Raw genomic sequence first — 18,053 nt, 5'->3', positions numbered from 1 at the left:
TAAAAAAATTTTTTGGTAAAAATATTCTAAAATTGGTGATGGTTGCACATATCTATGAAGATACTAAAAGCCATTGAATTGTACACATTAAATGGGAGAATTATATGCGAGGTATATCTTAGTAAAGCTTAAAAACAAGAGCCATTGACCATCAGATATGTGATGAGAAAGCTTGAAAAAAGAAGCCTGGATTGGAAATAAAGACTTGGGGGTCATCATTATGTGAATGGCAGTTTAAACTGTGAAAATTGATATCATTTTAGAAGAACATGTAGAATGAAGGGGAAGAGAAGCTAATGAAATAGATGGTTAGAAAGATATAAATAGAACCATGGAATATAATGTCACAGAAACCACTGGGACTGAGTAGAAGGGAAAATGATCATCACAACCCCAAATGCAATAGAAAAGCTCAAATAGGAATAATTAGTGGTAATGGCAGTTGACTTGGTGGTAATACTATGGTGTCCACAAAGCAGTGGGTACAGAAACCAGATCATAGAGGGAGAGGCTTTTATCCCCATAGGTCCACTAAAATCACTCTTGTGAAAGTCCTAATTTTCATGTTTCCAAATCCAGTGGCCAGTTTTCAGACATCTTAACCTCAGTCTCTTAAGCAGAAATGACTCAGTTGATAGTGCCTTCTTGAAACTTTTTAATTTAATTTTTAATTTTTTTACTTGGTTTTTACGACCCCTCACTCTCTTTGTTTTCTTATTCCTATTTCTTGGCTACTCCTTTTAATAAATTTTTTTGGATGTTCCTGCTCTCTGACCTCTACTAGTTGGAATGCCTCAGGATTAGAGATCTCAGTCTTTAGATTGCTTCTCTGTTCTCCCACATTAACCAAGTGAGCTCTCCCCACCCCATGGCTATCAATACTATTCATAACTTAATGAATCCCCAATTTATACTTCCAGTTGTCCCTTCTCCAATGAGTTCCAGATTCGTATTTCCAGTTGTTTACTCAGTAGCCCCATTTGGAAATCAAATGGACATCTCCAATTTATTATGCCTAAAATAGAACTGGATGTTTTCCCACAAAAACCTGCTCTTGTCCTCCCACATGTTCTCTCTCAGTAAATGGCATTACTCTTTATCTAGTTACTCAAGTCAAAACCTGAGACATTCTTATCTCTTCCCTTTATCTTGCAAGTCACCTCTACACTACTTCCAAAGTATATCCTGAATCCAACCACTTCCTACCACTTCCATTGCAACACTAGTTTTGCAATAGCCTTCTGCAATAGCCTCCTAACTGGTCTTTCAGCTTCCATTTTGCCTTCCTGCAGGCAATTCTCAAAGAATCAACCAGAGTGAGCCTCTTGAATTATAAATCAGATCATGTCACTCTTTTACTCAAAACCCTCCATGCCTTCCCAGCACTCTTAGGATAGAGTCCAAAGTCCTCTCCTTGGTTCATAAGTTTGTGATCTGGCTCCCATCTTATTTCTCCAAACTAATTTCCTACCTGCTCTTTTGCCACACTTGCTGCCTTGCCAAGCACACTCGAGCTTCAGGGTCTTTGCCTTGTTATTCCTCTGTCTGGAATGTTCTTTCCCAAGTGTGTATGGCTCACTCTTTCACTTCAGATCTTTATTCAAATGTCACTTCAGCAGAGGGGCCTCTGTGTAAAAGAGCACACCTGCCCTGGCAATCCATTTTTATCCTCCTTTATTTTCCTACATAGTACCCTTCATAACTGTATGCAATTTTCTGTCTCTCTCTTCCCTCTATACTCCCAACCCCTGCACTAAGTTTTTATTCACTGCTTTTTGCTTTATTTTCCTTTATAGTACTCTTCATAACTAATATTATTGTGTGTATTTCTCTTCTACCCTCCCAACCCTTGCACTAATAAATAAGTTCCATGAATACAAGAATCTTGGTTTTATTCAGTGCTGCCAGCCCAGCATCTAGAAGAGGGCCTCTCGTGTAGTAGGAATTCAATAAGTAATTGTTGATGGAGTGAATGAAATAATGAATAGGACGGTAAGGCATTAAATAGCTACTTTGTGTTCTAGTCCTCTTATAGGTGTTGAGGTTACAAAGATGAAAAAGACATGGTCCCTGCCCTCGAGAGTGTATATTCTAGTAGTATAGGCTAGATTGCAAATATATGATTATAGGTTCAATAATAACATGTAAATGTTAACAGTTATAACAATGCAGAGAAGAGGGTAGAGAAGGAATATGGCATGAGGTTCCATTTCAGTTCGAATAGTCAAGAGCTGCCTCTCTTAGGAAGTAGCATTTGAATGGAAACCTGATTAAGTGGAGAGACCAAGTCTAGTAAAGATCTAGACAGACATTCCAAGGAAAGGGAGCAAGCCTGGGGCTGGAACATTCTTTTGTTGGAGTTGTCAACAAAGAAGGCCAGTGAGTATAGAGCAGAACTAGGCAGTGTGGGAGGAGATCAAATCAGAGAAATAGGCAGCTGCCAGATCATGTAGGGCCTTCCTTGGAGACCGTGATACTTTTGATTTTTATTATGCGACGAGAAGTTATTGGAGGTTTTGAGAGGGGAAATAATATGACCTGACATACATTTTTTAAAGGTCAGCCTGGCTGTCCTATGCTTAACTACAGCAGGACAATAATGAAAATAAACCAGGTAAATGTCTATTGCAGTAGTCTAAATACACAGTATGATGACTTAGAATAGGATGGAAGCGGTAGAGTAGGTGAGAAGGGGTCAGATTCTCGCACCCTGGCCTTCTGGTAAAAAATCTAGTCTGGCAGCTGGGAGTGATCTCTGCACCCTTCCTCTAGGTGTTAGAACAAGGCAGTGTGCAAAAGCCACCCTACATCAGCCAGCTTATTCTTGGGAACTTTCACCACACCATTCCTCTTCGGAGACTGAGCAACTTGAACAGCTTAGTTGCACCTCAAGCTTCTGATTCCGTTCTCTAAAACGGATAAATGGAGGCTCTTAGGGAGCAGCGGGACTCGATAGTACAGAAACCACTTAAGGAAACAAAATCCTTAAAGAAAATGGGTTTTTTCAAAAGAAATCTGGTGAAAATTGCTCGTTCCCAGCGTTCAAAAACGGCAAAACTGGAGGTCACCCTGTAAGTTGCCTGCCACTCCCTTGGAAATGAAGTTTATTTCTATCACAACTCTGGAAAGGCCCGAACTCTCATATGTTTTCAGTATCATTTGATAAGCGACCCGTCCAAACCACGACGAAAACAACTTTGCCTCCTCGGTAATGCGCAGGCGCGCCCCCGCTCTATTTCCCGTTGGCCTTAAGCCCCACCCCTTGTGCGTCCTTCGAGGAGGGTTGGGAGCCGTGAGCTCTCGCGACCACTCTTCCGTCAGTCTTCTTCAGCACATCGTCGCAAACGGGGCCGGAAAGCGTGGCAGCGCAGGCGCAAGCGCAGAGAGCGGAGGCGGTGGTGGTGGCGGCCGCCGCTGGCCAGTGTAAGATGGCGGCGGCGTTGGTGGAGGCAGTGGACGGGGCGGCTGGGCCTGGAACAGTCGGAGCAGCCGCTGGCAGAAGGATGACCCAAGACGGGAAGCGGGCTGCTGAGCCTCGTCGGCTCCCGTGCTTGTAACTGCCCCAGCCGGACACCCCTCCTTGACCTACCCGGTCCGTGTCTCGTTCCGGCTCGGCCTGCTCCCCTCTCCCTGACCGGTTCCACCTCAGGATGGGCCTGACCGCTTTCCCAAGCTCATAGGGCTAAGGTCTTCTTCTCCTGACCCGAGTCACCGCGGGGAGGACTGGTTGTCCTTTCCTTAGGTCAGCTCTGGGGTTGTCCCCCAGAGCCAGCTTCACAGTCCACAGGGACGTCTTGCTTCGTCGCGTGAACCATTTGTGTGCTTCCGTTTTCCCCCTTAGATTGGGAGACGCGGCTCGCCCTGCGTCTCGTCGACACCTCAGGGCCACCGCGCACTGTGTCCCCATCCCCCATCCCAAGTTCTCAGGCCCAGCACCTTGTACGGAAGGCCGAGGTCCAAGAATCCGGGAGTCAGTATATTGTCGTCTAGTCTTGTACCTTTTGTAATATAATTCGTAGTTTCCCTCCCCAACCCCGAATTTTTTAGGACATCTTAGAACGGTCCCATTTGGTCCCTGTTAGTTGGAAAGCATCTGGTGGCTTGAATTTCTGACTCATATGATTGTTGCTGGAGTCTGTAAACAAACCGGCTCTAGCGCTATCACATTCTCTCCGGGATATCCCCATCCCCCCGCCCCCCGCCGTGACTTCCTGTTAAGTTGTTTGGTTATGGTTAGCGGTGAAACGATTCAGGTTTTCTTTTTAAATGACTTTTACATTTTGGTGGAGCTGGGAGATTAGCTGCCTGTCCTCACATCATCGTGCGGTTCATTTTATTTCCATATGTGTGTGGGTTATTTGTTCAGTAGTCAGATAAATTACTCCGGTTTTAAATAGTTCTGGTGGTATCTAAAAAATACTAAAATGTATTCATAACTATTTTTATTATGTTTAGCAAAAGAGACATCATGTAAACTTTAACTTTTCTCAGTCCTTCAGTGAATCTACAGACCTATTTTCTCAGGAGTTCAGCCTGGCCTTACTTCAGTGATAAAAGGAGGAAAGGTGAGTGGGAGTTGAAGGCATTTAAGACAGATCCTGCCCTGATACTCAAGTGCTGACCCCTAAAATCATAAAATTCCTATCACAGTTACCCAAAGAGTTTGGGTATTGTTCTTGTCTGTGTTCCAGCTCTGGTTAAATTACTGCTTTTACACGTTTAATTGGCTGTGCGTGTCTTGACTTTCTGTCCTGAGCTATTGCTGTATATCTTCAAATGACTTGAATGTGTGGCTCTCCCCTTCCATGTCTCCCACTTTCTTCTTTATTCATGTGCCTTGTGTTTTGCCTTTGTGCTGATCATGTTTCTTACATTGTTAAAAACTGGGAATTAGTTTGTCTGAGTTCTTTACAGCCTTTTGTCAAATCAGGTCTCTTCTCCTTTCAGGGCTTTGGTTTATCCCTTGTCATTTAGAGAATATTTAGCCCCTTGTGACTAAAAGCTGAGGAGTGATAAGTGATACTGCCTTTAGTTGGTGTCTGAGTTCAATATACTTAAGAATTCCAACTTTTCAGGACATAGTATGAAATTTTTGGTAAAATAAAATAGTGGCTGCTCTTTTGCAGCTGGTCTGAAGAATTCTTGGTTAGGAGAAGGATCATCCTGTACATTCAGCAACATGGACCAATATCAAAAAGGGAGGCAAAACATACTTATAAGTGTAGTTTTTGTAAGGCTCTTAGGTTTCCGGTTGCAGAGGATAGTACTGTGAGTAAGGCTCATGAGGTGATAAAAGAGCTGAGTGGCTCTGGAAGGGAGGCATCTTTTTTGTTGTTGTTGTTGTTGATGTTGTTGGAAAAGGTTGAAAGTGACACTGGGTGAGTTTTATTCCACGTGGTGCCCAGATTAGAAAATGGTTACTATGGACCAAAATAAAATTATTAATGATGGTGTGTATGGGTATCGGTAAGATACAGATGGAAAAGTACAGTCTTTAGAGATGGACAGGCCAGGGTTTAAATGCTATACTAAGATTTATTAGTCATGTGACCTTGGGCAAGTTACTGAAGCTTCTCTGACTCTTAATTTCCACATCTCTAAAAGTGGGATAGGTCAAGAGTTCAGAACCCTGTACGGCCAGCCTCCAAAAAAAATAAAATAAAAGTGGGATAATACCAGTTACCTCCCAGTGTCATCGTTAGTATTGTGTGAGGAAACCTATATAAAGCACTTAGATTATGCCTAACATATGGTAGACACTCAAATATTTTCTATTTTCGTTGCACGTCACTGATAGAGTTTTTAATAATTCATACATTAGTTTATACTACTTTGCATTTTGTCTTAGAACACATTTTCCTGGTTGATTTTTAAAATCATTTCTAATTGGTCAGCTTAGATGTGTGCTTTGTAAGTTCCACCTAGTATCATTATAAACGTGATTGAGAGCAGTCTGGTGGGGGTACATGACCAGAGGATAGAGGGGATATTAGATGTTGTTGTGTATATATTTCTAAATGCATTCTTAAAACTAAACAATAATTTCCTTTGTTCATCACTTCCTCCTCTTGCTCTCTCTATAGCACACCTGATCAGAGTTGACAGTATTATAATTCTTTACCTTTGTACTGCAGTGTTGTTCATCTCGACTGCAGCTACCCCTTTCTTTTTCGCTGTGGAGGGAATACATTTTTTCTCAAGCTGTTGAGTTCTGTAGTATTTACATCAACAGATTATCAAAGATGTAGACTGTGAAAAGGTCTCATTTCTTTCTGAGTTCTTTTTTCATCTCCACAGCTGGACCATCTTAATAGTATGACTGCATAGATGAGGAATTTTAAACCTTCTTTTGTTGGCTTTTCTTCCCCATCTTTTTGGAGGAGGCAAGGGTACATGAAAATTAAGAAAATATTGATGACATTGCAATGAAAGCAACTTTATTCATTCAGACCAGTGATCATTTTAGGCTGATCAACTTTCATTACTACCATCCAGGGTCTAAATTCTCCATTGTAAATTAGAGACTCTTGGAGGTGGTAATAAGATGGGCTGAGATTGCATTTGTATCATTTGTGTTTTTATGAGATCTGGAGATCTGTATAGGGTGGGGGCATGGGGGTGGGAGGAGAAAAGGAAACATGTTGACAGAGGAATAACTTTGACCATTCCTTATTACCTTCTGTGCTGGGTCAGAATTCCCCTCGCCCAGCCTTAGGGAAGGGTTACACATTTTATGCTCTAGGTGACATCCATGTATGCAGTGAATCAGTATTCTTAGTCTGTGGACAGCCACTGTAAAATTCTTACCTTTCTGAAGATAATTTTTTATTTCAGCGTTTTAGGTGCTTCCCAATAATTGTGACATCTTATTAGGAAGTATTTCCTAGGATGGCTAGGGTGGGAGGCAAGGTATGCTTGTGAGCTCTTAGTTCCCACCACCAACCTGGTGGGGCATTTTAGATGTATTCTATTAAATGTATAAGAGTCAGTACCAGTGTTTGGTCCTTAGTGTTGACAAGGACGAACCTAAGACAGAAACTTGTCTTCAGAAAGAGCTAAAAGAGGGCCGACCCCGTGGCTCACTTGGGAGAGTGCAGCGCTGGGAGCGCAATGGCGCACAGCGCCGAGGCCACGGGGGATCCTATATAGGGAAGGCTGGTGCGCTCACTGGCTGAGCGCGGTGCGGACGACACCAAGCCAAAGGTTACGATCCCGGTCACAAAAAAAAAGAAAGAAAGAAAGAAAGCAGCCTTTTTGTTGCCAGTTTAAAACAATACTAGCATTTCAAAAGCAAACAGACTTTAGTAGAAGACATTCTGTAAAAATATGCCCTATTGTAGAAGACAGATCTTCAGAGTTTCATGTTCTAGATTCTGTATTCTATCAGGTGAGTTACACACTTAAAATCGTGGATTGACTGACTAGCTAAACTCTGCTTTCAGTAGATAGGCTTATTAATGAATTGTTTCTACTGTAGAAAAGTTATTCTAAACATGTCTAGCACATGTCCAGATTATCAGTGTTGATAACATCAAGGTCAAGGGTTTGGATCTCCTTACTGACTAGCCACGAAAAAAAAGAAATGTCCAGATTGTAAGAGAGAAATGGAGGTATCCAGAGATTTTTTATTGCATAGCATTGCTGTTAGAGTTAGTTTTTAAGTCTCTGAGATTGATTTAGCCTTTTTTTTTTTAAAGCAGATTATCAGTGAGCCAAGGTAATCTGCCTTACCCATTTGGAACTCAGGCAGCTGAGGTAATTGAATCATCAGTAGTCAAGGAGTTAGTCATGGAGTTAGTGACTGTGTATATCCTCATTTCAGAGCCAGAATGCCAGTGAGTTTTAAATTAGCTTTACAATAATACTGAAAACTTCATCTTTCATTTTCATTAATTACCCAAAGATTTTTTTTTTTTTTCCAGCTGGTACAGGGATCCGAACCCTTGGCCTTGGTGAAGAAATTTTATTGCTATTAAAATTGGTCAGAAAAAGGAGCTACCTGCTCTCGTTTAATGATTCAGTCGTTCTTCTCTTGAAGTGAGAAGAGAGTCCTTGAAAGCTCTTCAAAATAGTATGTGATGGGTTTTATGAATCGGTCACTTCTTTATAACAGTCTTTTATCTCTACGTCTATAGGACATGGATTATGGGCCAGAAGCCCAATTTCTCAAGTACTACATTACTCCAGGAATGTGTTATGATGTAAATGAATGAACTGAGCCTGCCCTGAGTTTGCCAATAGGGCATTGGGGAGGAATTAATATGACAAACTTGGCATCTTATTAGTGAAATGTGGTATGTTTATGTGGTATGTCTAGTGGAGTAGGTCATTGCAAAAATTTTCATTATTGTATCTGAGAAGTTGGATATTTGCTCTTATCTTCTGAGGATATTGTTTAAGGTCTGGCCAAGTTCCTGCTTGCCTCACATGTCATTTTTTCTTCGTGGTTTTTTTTAGCCATCTGGAAAGCTACCGTAGGGTTTACCTCTAGTGGTAGCCAAGAGTCTGTATTCCTCTGGTGTACTTTAATCATTGCTGCATTATCAGGTATGTTTTGTTAACCTTACTTAGGAACCAGCATTGGACCCTGCCCTCTAATGCAGGTAGGAGGGTACTTCTTGGTATCTTAAGTCTCTTTTTATTGTTTTATTGCAAGTTGTACCTTTGGAGCATCATCTTTTTATTTCTCTGGTGTCTTTCCAGTGATTTAAGAAAGATTTGAAATGTGAATTGCAAAAACTGGCAATGAGGACTAAATTCTGATGTAAAGGTAAATCATGGTGGAAGCACAATGGGAAATAGATTTCCCTTAGAATCATTTAAATTGAGATAAATGGGCTTGAGTGTTGTTATAAAAAGTTCCTTAGCTCTTCTGCTGGAGAGCAGCACTTAAGTGTTAGAGTGCATTCCTAACATACTCTGAAATACTGTTATTAGAATTAAAGCCAGTAAACTATAAACGTGGGGCATGTGGTATTACCAACAGGGAGAGAACGTATTAATCTAAAGAAGGAATGAAGTTCCTTATTCATAGTTGGAGGACTACTTCCTCATCTTTCTCCTCATTATCCTGGTGGTGGCTTTGAAGTCTTTAATCTTAAGTATCCTCCAAACCTTCAAGAACAAGAAGAACTTGAAAGAAAGGGAGGTTTAAATTGTGGGTTCCTGGGTGGATTGCCTTACCCCAGTTAGTAAAATGTGAATGTGCTCAAAAGAAGATACTAACAGAGCTCCCTGAAGTCTTTCAGAGGCTAATGAGAGTGGGTAAGCAAATTTCATAGACTTGGAACTGTGTCCTAAGTTATGTGCAGTGTTTGGAGGATCATTGCTGAGTGGCAGAGAAGCTCAGGCTTCTTCAGGAAATGCAGGTACCAGAGACAGGAAGCTAGAAAAATAATGTAAATGCCTGGCATGTACAGACAGGCTCTTTGCATACGTTGTCTTTAATCCTCTAAGCCAACTCCTGCCGGGTATTGGTATTACACATTTCATAAAAAAAAGAAAAAAATTCAAAAGTGGGTGTTAGAAGTAGAATTCAAACCCAGGCCTGTCTGACACCAATCTTTTTTCTTTCTGTTATACAGTGTACTCTCTTTAAAACAGGGCTCTTCAGTGTCAAGTGATGAAGTAAATGAGCTGAAAGGCAGAATTAAATATTTTTTATAAAAGTGTATATAAAATATAAAAGTTGTATTCAAATGACAGTAGGAATAAAAGCTTTAAATTGTTTAGACATGGGTCTCAAGTTATTCATGAATTGGTAGGCTAATGAGTTTTTTAAGGAAATACAGATGCTACTCTACTTACAATGGGGTTAGGTGTAACCGTTTGTAATTTTTAAAGGCTTAAGAGATAGCTGAATCCTAGTGTTTTATGATCCTTGAATAGGGAGAAAATCAGCATTCCAGTAAATCCCTGAGGTAATTCCAGGGGAAAATCTGTTCTGACTCTTACAGCCTTTTCATTCTGTACTTATCCCCATCTTCTTGAAACCTTTTTATCTTTCGCTTCCAAGGCATTTAACTCTCATTATTCTTTCTACTTTGCTGACCATTTCTCTGTCTCCACTCTTCTTTCTTTTCTCTAAGGGTAGGTATTCCCTAAGATTCCTTCCTTGGACTTCCTCTCAGAGCTTTCTTAGATACTTGTTCTGTGTGTGTGTGTTTTCTTTTTTTATTGGGGTATAATTTCCAAGGTAACTGATTTTGAAGTTTCTCTGTACAGATAATTCACAAGTCTATATCTTTGGCCCTAATTTATTTCTTAACTTCCAGATTTACATTGGTTTCTCACTACCTTCCCAACATGTCAACTTGTATTTTAAACATATTAAAAATCAAATTGATCTCTTCCCCCACATGCCAGCTTCCTATTTGTGGCATTTGATTTCTTCTGGGCACCCAAACTCACAACTTGTCTTTTTGACTCTTTCAGCTTCATAATGGCTTATTGAGCCAAATACTGTCTACTTCTACAATTTTTCTCATATTGATCCCCTTTGAATTCCCTCTGCCATCAACCTAAGACAGGCTCTTATTACTTCTTATCTTGGCAACAATAACAGATTTTAAACTTGTTTCTCGCTCCTTTTCTGTCCGTTTCAGTCTTTCTTATTATCTTTGACAAAATAATTTCCCGATGCCTAACATACAAACACATACGCATGCACACTCAACCTTCTGTTACACTTCTTACCTAATCACTATACCCTACCATCCAGCCGAATCAGACTGCCCATATATATTTTTTGAGCATATCAGGATTTTAACTTCCATGTCTTTTCTCATTCTGGTCTTGTAGAATGTCTTTCTCTCTCAACTCTACCTATTTTTCCTTCAAAGCCCTTCTTAAAAGCTAATTTTCTATAGAATCTTTTCCTTTTTTCCTGGAAACTAAGTATGTTCAGTTTCAGCAACATTCTATTTATCTTTTTTTATGATACTGATACTTGTATCTTTTTATCATAGTCGTATACTCATTTTTTCCTAATTGATTAGTTGGCTACAAAAGGGATTGTGACTGCCTTGTTTATGTTTGTAGCTCCTGTATTGGGTGGTACATTTTTGCATACTAACGTGTGTGTGTGTACAGGCAGGCCACTGGGTGGTGCCAGAGACCTATAATTTGGATAAAAATGGATAGCCTACAGTCTCTGTACAGTTGGGTTGTCCTGTGCTGTTAAGTTTTCTCCACAGTAGGAATACTGATTAATTTGCCTGGTCCAGAAACATTCAGAGTTGTTTTCTGCTCCTCTGTCCAGCCTACCATAGGAGACAGTGTTGTATATTCAACCCCTCCAAGTACTTAATGGAAAGTGGCCAAGAACTAAAGTCCTGCCCCCCATGAATATGTTTTATACAGTATGAGTTTCAGTCATTTTAGGGTGGTCCTTTAAATTTCAGTGCTTGAGGTTCTCTGTCTGATTTATATATACATACGTGTGTGTGGTTTGGTGGCTGGCTGGTTATGGTATTCTGAACTCTTGACCCTGGTGTTACAACACTGCTTTGTAACCAAATGAGCTAACCAGCCAGCCCACTGATTAATAAACACTATACTATTAAAGTGTGGCTGGCAGCGGGAGTCAGGAAAGTTGGCTTGGAAAAGTGTTTGATGTGAAGCAGAAAAACATTAAGATAAGGAAAATAGATTTAAAATGAGCCATTCAGCTTGGAAACAAAAATTGGGGGTGGGGAAAGTAGGGCCAGTTGATACCAGATGGACTGTGGGACCTAGAAAAGCAAATTTGTACTTTGGATGGAGATCAGCCCTGAACAGCTGTTTAGTTTTGAGTGGTATGGGACATCTGTCCTCCCAAGAGGAACCAGGGACTGTGTGGCTCTCACATATCTGTCTTATTAATAACTGAAGTATTACCATCACCTTTCAGTTTCAGAGGAAATTCTAAAACCTTGTCTAATTTAAATTTGGGTGTTTATATGGGAGAGTTGGGCACTTGAGTAGAACAATGAGACATGGACTGGTATGAGAGAATGCTGGGATTATGTAAGTCGTGAGAATTGACTGAGTCTGAGTTCAGGTCGTAGTAAAGGGGTAAAGGACAGTAATATTATTTAGAGTTTGATGTTTCCATTGGGCCCAAGGTAAGGTAGAGTTGTCAGATCAGTTTTCATAGACCCTAGATGCCAAAAGATTTAGAATGAACTTGAGAGAAATTTAAAAAATAAAAAGCATAAATATACAAATAGTATAACTGCCAGAACTACTTCGAATACTTTAAACTTCTGATATTCTTAGTTACCACCAATGGAAACTTTCTGTATTCAGGATTCATCTTGCCATTAGTGTGGTTGCTGATAAGTCACACAAGCAGCTTTGGATACTAGAAAAATCCTTCCAGCACTTTCATTTTCAAATGAGAAGACCTGATATTTGTTCTCATTTACTGTGATATATTGACCACTTAAATCAACTTCTGTTAATAACCACAGCTTTGAGAATTTAATGTTTTTAATTGTTGGGTATTATCTGTCATTTAATAATTTGTGTGATTTCCATTTCTCTCCCTCTACTCTTCTCCCATTAGCCCATTTTTTAGGCCACATTTATTGAGGTATTATTTACGTACCATAAAATTTATCCTTTTTTTAGGTGACCTGTTCTTTTAATTCTGACAAACACATAGTCATGTAATAACACCATGATTGAGGCATAGCACATTTCCATCATTCCAAAAAGTTATCTCATGCCCTTTTGTAGTCAATTCCATTCCCCTGGCCCCAGCCCCTGGCAACTGTAGATCTGCTCTCTATCCCTATAGTTTTATCTTTTCCAGAAACTGCCATAAGTGGTATCATGTATTACATAGCTGTTTGAGTCAGTCTTCTGGCACTTAGCATAACATATTTGAGGTCCATCCATGTTGCTGCTTGTATCAGTAGTCCATTCCTTTTTATTGCTCAGTAGTAGTCCATTGTGCGGCTGCACTACAATTTGTTTATCCATGAAGAACATTTGATTGTTTCCAGTTTTTTGATGAATCTAAATAAAATTACTTAAACATTCACCTTTAGGTTTTTAAAAAATTTTGTGGACATATATTTTCATTTTTCTTGGGTAAATACCTGGAGTGGGATTCCTAGGTTGAATGGTAAGTGTATGTTATAATTTAATAAGCAGTTGCCAAACTGTTTTCCAAAATGACTGTACCATTTTGTATTTCTGCCAGCAACATATGAGAGTTCTAGTTGCTCTGCTTCTTGTGAGTATTTGATAAAGTAAGTTTTCATTATTATTTTTAAAATTTTAACCGTTCTAGTAAGTGTTGAGCGGATTCTTATTGTAGTTTTAATTTATATGGCCATAATTAATAATGTTGAGGATCTTTGCAAGTGATTATTATTTAGTTGTGAGAGTTTTTAAATACAGGTTGAGTGACCCTTGTCTGAAATGCTTGGGACCAGAAGTATTTTGAATTTTGGAATATTTGCAGAACCAGTTGAGCATCCCTAATCTGAAAATTCAAAATGCTCCAGTAAGCATTTTCTTTGAGCATCATTTCAGTGCTCAAAAAGTTTTAGATTTTGAAGCATCTCATATTTTCAGATTAGGGATGCGGCAATCCATATATTCTGGTTACTATCTTTTATCAAATATGTGTTTTGCAGATATTTTCTTCTGGTCTATAGCTTTTCATTGTTTTAAGTGTCTCTTGAAGAGATTTTAAATTTTGATAAATCCAATTTATTAATTTTTTCTTTTATGTTTTGTGCTTTTTGTGTCCTGTCCTAAGAAATAGTTGCCGAACCCAACATCACAAAGATTATCTCCTTTGTTATCTTCTGAAATTGTATTGTTTTAACTTTCACATTTAGGTCTATGATGCATTTTGACTTAGATTTTGTATATTGTACAATGTATGGGTTGAAGTTCTTTTTTTTTGCATTTGAATGTCCAATTGTTTTAGTGTACATGATCTGTTATACAGATATGTCATGGGTATTAGGGGAAAAAAGCAGCCCTGGTTGGTTTTTTTGTTTTGTTTTGTTTTTTTGGCGGCTGTCCAGTGTGGGGATCCGAACCTTTGACCTTGGTGTTACAAAACCACACTCTTACCCGTTGGGCTAACTGACAAGCCCCATCCTGGTTGTCTTAAACAAGAGTTGTTTCGTACTTCTTCCACAAAGTACTCTTATCCAGTGTATTAATTCCTCCTCTGCTGGGGTTTTAGATAATATTTTGTCATGCAATTGGTTAAAAATTTAAGACCTTATTCTTCCTAAGACAAGAAAAATCTAGGTCACTGGAATTTCTTATTGAAATTAAAACGACACCTGGGTCTTTTTTCCCTATCCTCCAGTAGTTTACTCTTTAACCTTTAGTTTGGCAGGGGTTGTGGTTATTTTTAGAGTACAGGCAGTAGAGCTAATCTAATTAAACTTCTTCAGCTACCTGGGGCAGTGAACTCATCAGCTCTTCCAAGATCAGCATGGCTTTCTTTGGAGTAGATGTTACATGGAAGTTGATCAAAGTAAAAAGAGGGGATTTGTTGGGAATGTAATGCTTGGGAGAATGAAGAAGATGGTTTGGGTTTGGGTCAGATATGGTCCCTAACCTCAGGTTATGAAATAAGGTTGTATTGTTTGGTGATAGAAGAGATTTTAGAGTGGCTCCTGTCCTTGAGACCTAGGGTACAGTCATAGCATCTCTGCCTGCTTTAGTTTGGACAGTATCTCAGTCAGCTCAGGCTGCTTTAACAAAATAGCATAGACTGGGTGGCTTTAACAACAGAAATTAATTTTCTCACAGTTCTAGAGGCAAGAAGTCCAATATCAAGGAGCCAGCATGGTTGGTTTCTGATAAAGGCTCTCTTCCTGGCTTGTAGATGGCCACCTTCTCACTGTGTCCTTGCATGGTGGGGGTGGGGGTAAAGTGGGAGGGGCGGAGAGAGAGAAAGAATGCACACTTGCACATGCGCAAGCTCTCTGGTGCCTCTTATAAGGGCACTAATGCCATCATGAAGTTCCCCACCCTCATGAACTCCTCTAAACTTAGTTATCTCTCAAATGCCCACATCTCTAAATACCATCACATTGGGAGGTATGGCTTAAAAATATGAATTTGGGAAAGACAGGATACAATTCAGTCCATAGCAGGCAGTTCCTCTAATTTCTGCCCTAAGTTTCTTTATTTTGATTGAAGTTTATATTGTAAAAATAAAACTTATCCCCAAGGTGTAGTCATGTACTTAACAACAGGGATGCCTTCTGAGAAATGTGTCATTAGATGATTTAGTCATTGTGTGAACATCATAAGTGTACTTACACAAACCTAGATGGTATAGCCTGCTACATACCTAGGCTATATATAGCCTGTTGCCCCTAGGCTACAGACCTTCACAGTGTGTTACTGTACTGAATACTGTAGACAGTTGGAACATGATGGTAAGTATTTGTGCATCTAAATATAGAAAAAGTACAGTAAAAACATTGTATAAAAGATAAAAACTGGTATACCTGTACAGGGCACTTACCGTGAATGTAGCTTGCAGGGCTGGGGGTTGCTCTGGGTGAGCCAGTGAGTGAGTGATGAATGATTGTGAAGGCCCATGACATTACTGTAGACTTTATAAACACTGTACACTTAGGCTTCACTGAATTTATTTTTAAAAATTAAGTAGTTATGCTACAATATACAATGGCTATGATGTTACTAGGTGATAGTTTTTCAGCTCCATTATAATCTTATGGGACTGCTTTTGTACATGCAGTCTATAGTTGACCAAAGCATTGTTATGTAGTGCATGACTGTAGTTATATTTTATTATTTTTCTTAGCTTTCTAAACAGATGGTCCCCCAAAGTGGGAATTTATGTACCCCAAGGGGTATGGAAGATAATCCAGTAGTGTATAGAAAAAGAATGTTGAAATACCTATTCTTTTTTTCCTAGGAAAATTAAGCTTAATATATATTGTGAATTGACTGTGTTTGTATACCCATATGGAGGTTTATGCTCAAAGTCTTCACTGAAGTTCTCAGTGAAAATTTTGAGATCACTGCTCTAGTGTATCCTTCTGCAGAAGTTTGACATATAATTCTCCTTATATCATCTCTACAATTACTATTTCACAAATGGAGAGAATGATGTCCAGAGAAGATTAAGCAGCTCATCCAAGGGCACAAAATGTACTAATGACCTCGCTGATACTAGACCCCTGGACTTCTAATTTTCAGTCTAGGACTGATTTTGCTAAACTCTGGCTTCTAAAATGTGACCTTTAGAAACTATCTGCATATCAGCTTAGTTGTTAAACACAGTTGACATAAGCATTCACAGGGTTTTCTCTGTTTCAGAATTTAGCAATATGTTCTGTCAACTATTTTTCTCAAAGAGACCTATTTTTGAAAGAACCTTAAACCGAGTTCCTTAAGAACTAGTCTGCAACCTCTGGGTATGGGTTAACTCATGGCTTCCTTTTTCCCACTTCTCAGAGCAAGTGGGAGTTTAGGCTTTGGCTCCTAGTCATGGAGGCTGGGAAAGCAAATGTGTTTTCCAGAGCAATTATGCATATAAAGTTCAGGCAGATTGAGCATTCCCACTACTGGGTATATAGCCAAAGGAAGTGAAATCAGTTGAAGAGATACTGGCACTCCCATGTTTATTGCAGTACTATTCATAATAGCCAAGATATGGAATTAACTTAAGTGTCATCAGTGGATGAATGGATAAAGAAAATGTGGTATATATACACAATAGAATACTGTTCAGCCGTAAACAAGAATGAAATCCTGTCATTTGCCAGCAACATGGATGAATCTGGAGGACATTATGTTAAATGAAATAAGCCAGGCACAGAAAGACAAATATCACATGAAACCACTCATGTGGAATCTGAAGAAGTTGATTTCATAGAAAGAGAGAGAGGAATAGTGGTTACCAGCTAGTGGTTGGGGAAGGTAGAGGTAAGGGGGAACAGAGAGAGATTGGTAAACAGGTTCAAAGTCACAGTTGGGAGGAATAAGTTCTGGTGTTCTTTTGCACAGTAGGATGACTTAATATTATATATTGTAAAATAGCTAGAAGAGAGGATTTTGAATGTTGTCACCAAAAAGAAATGATAAATGCATGAGGTGATGCATATGCTAAATATCCTGATTTAATTTTTACACAGTGTATACATGTATTGAAACATCACACTGTAACCCATAAATATGTACAATATATTGTGTCAAAAACAACAAACGTACAGTTCAGGCAGCCTGGACTCCTGTAGAAGTTGGTATTTAGTTTTGAGAAAAATTCTCTGTAGTTGCTTCTTTGTTCTTCTCTAGGAGTGGATAATAGTGGGGTGAAAAGTATGGTAATAAGACAGTTTTGATTCTGAGGTGGGAAAATATCAGGTCTATTCTCAGTTGACCGTGATACATTGGTCTGCTTATGACTTTAGTTTTTAATCCTAAGAGGTGCAATCATTTTCCCCACCTTACGAAACTTTTGCAGTTAAAGTGATTAGTTTTAAACTCTAGATGGGGGAGAAGATACTGCTGAGGTGTTAAAGAATGTAAACAGGAACTATTGAAAGAGAAAAACAAGTGTTGTGTGAGAAATGCTGTCCAAAAATATATACATCAAAGTAAGAGGAATACAGCCTTCTCTGCAAACAGCTCTTCACTGTTTTTCTTTATATATGGCTTCACATTTAAGTTTTTTTGTTGGCATTGTCTTCCATCATCATCCTTTCAGGTGTCCTTTCCTCAAATTCAGCCTCAGCCCTGCTCTTATAGTATTTCTACTACCCCACCTGAGCCTACTATGAGCAATCTTTAGGCAGCTGTCTCCTGGCAGAGGACACTTTATGAAGCAGCTTGGATTTCTGTAGAGAAGAGCAGGGGGTAAGGATAAGGATGGGTCTGCTTCTGGGATAATTGTTATGGGAATGAAAGGGCTGTTGAAAGATTAGAGGCCGATGTGCCTGGGTACAAGGACTGGGATCATAATAATACTTTGTCTTTTACCAGTGCCTTTTGTCCAAGGCACTGAAAAGGCTTAACAAAATTCTGGTCTGAATGATGTTATTCTTTGCTTTTTGGAA

The 18,053-nt window shown here is 39.3% G+C and overlaps 1 protein-coding gene across 6 annotated transcripts in view; it reads left to right on the top strand.

Annotated features, from left to right (window-relative positions):
• Window positions 1-3,319: 3,319 nt before the first annotated feature.
• DCAF8 (DDB1 and CUL4 associated factor 8) overlaps window positions 3,320-18,053 on the top strand; it is a 41,762-nt gene continuing 27,028 nt past the window's right edge. The window contains exons 1-2 of one of the 6 annotated variants that reach the window (XM_063105541.1): window positions 3,320-3,592; window positions 4,492-4,565. The gene's annotated coding sequence lies outside the window, so the exon portion shown is untranslated. Of the gene's footprint in view, window positions 3,593-4,455; window positions 4,566-18,053 lie in introns of all 6 variants that reach the window. The other 5 variants (XM_063105542.1, XM_063105543.1, XM_063105544.1 and 2 more) reach the window with 5 other exon arrangements.

This window comes from Cynocephalus volans, chromosome 8, assembly GCF_027409185.1.
Source record: "Cynocephalus volans isolate mCynVol1 chromosome 8, mCynVol1.pri, whole genome shotgun sequence".
Taxonomy (NCBI): Eukaryota; Metazoa; Chordata; class Mammalia; order Dermoptera; family Cynocephalidae; genus Cynocephalus; species Cynocephalus volans.
The sequence above is the reverse complement of the archived record's forward strand: the minus strand, read 5'-3'. Positions and strand labels throughout refer to the sequence as shown.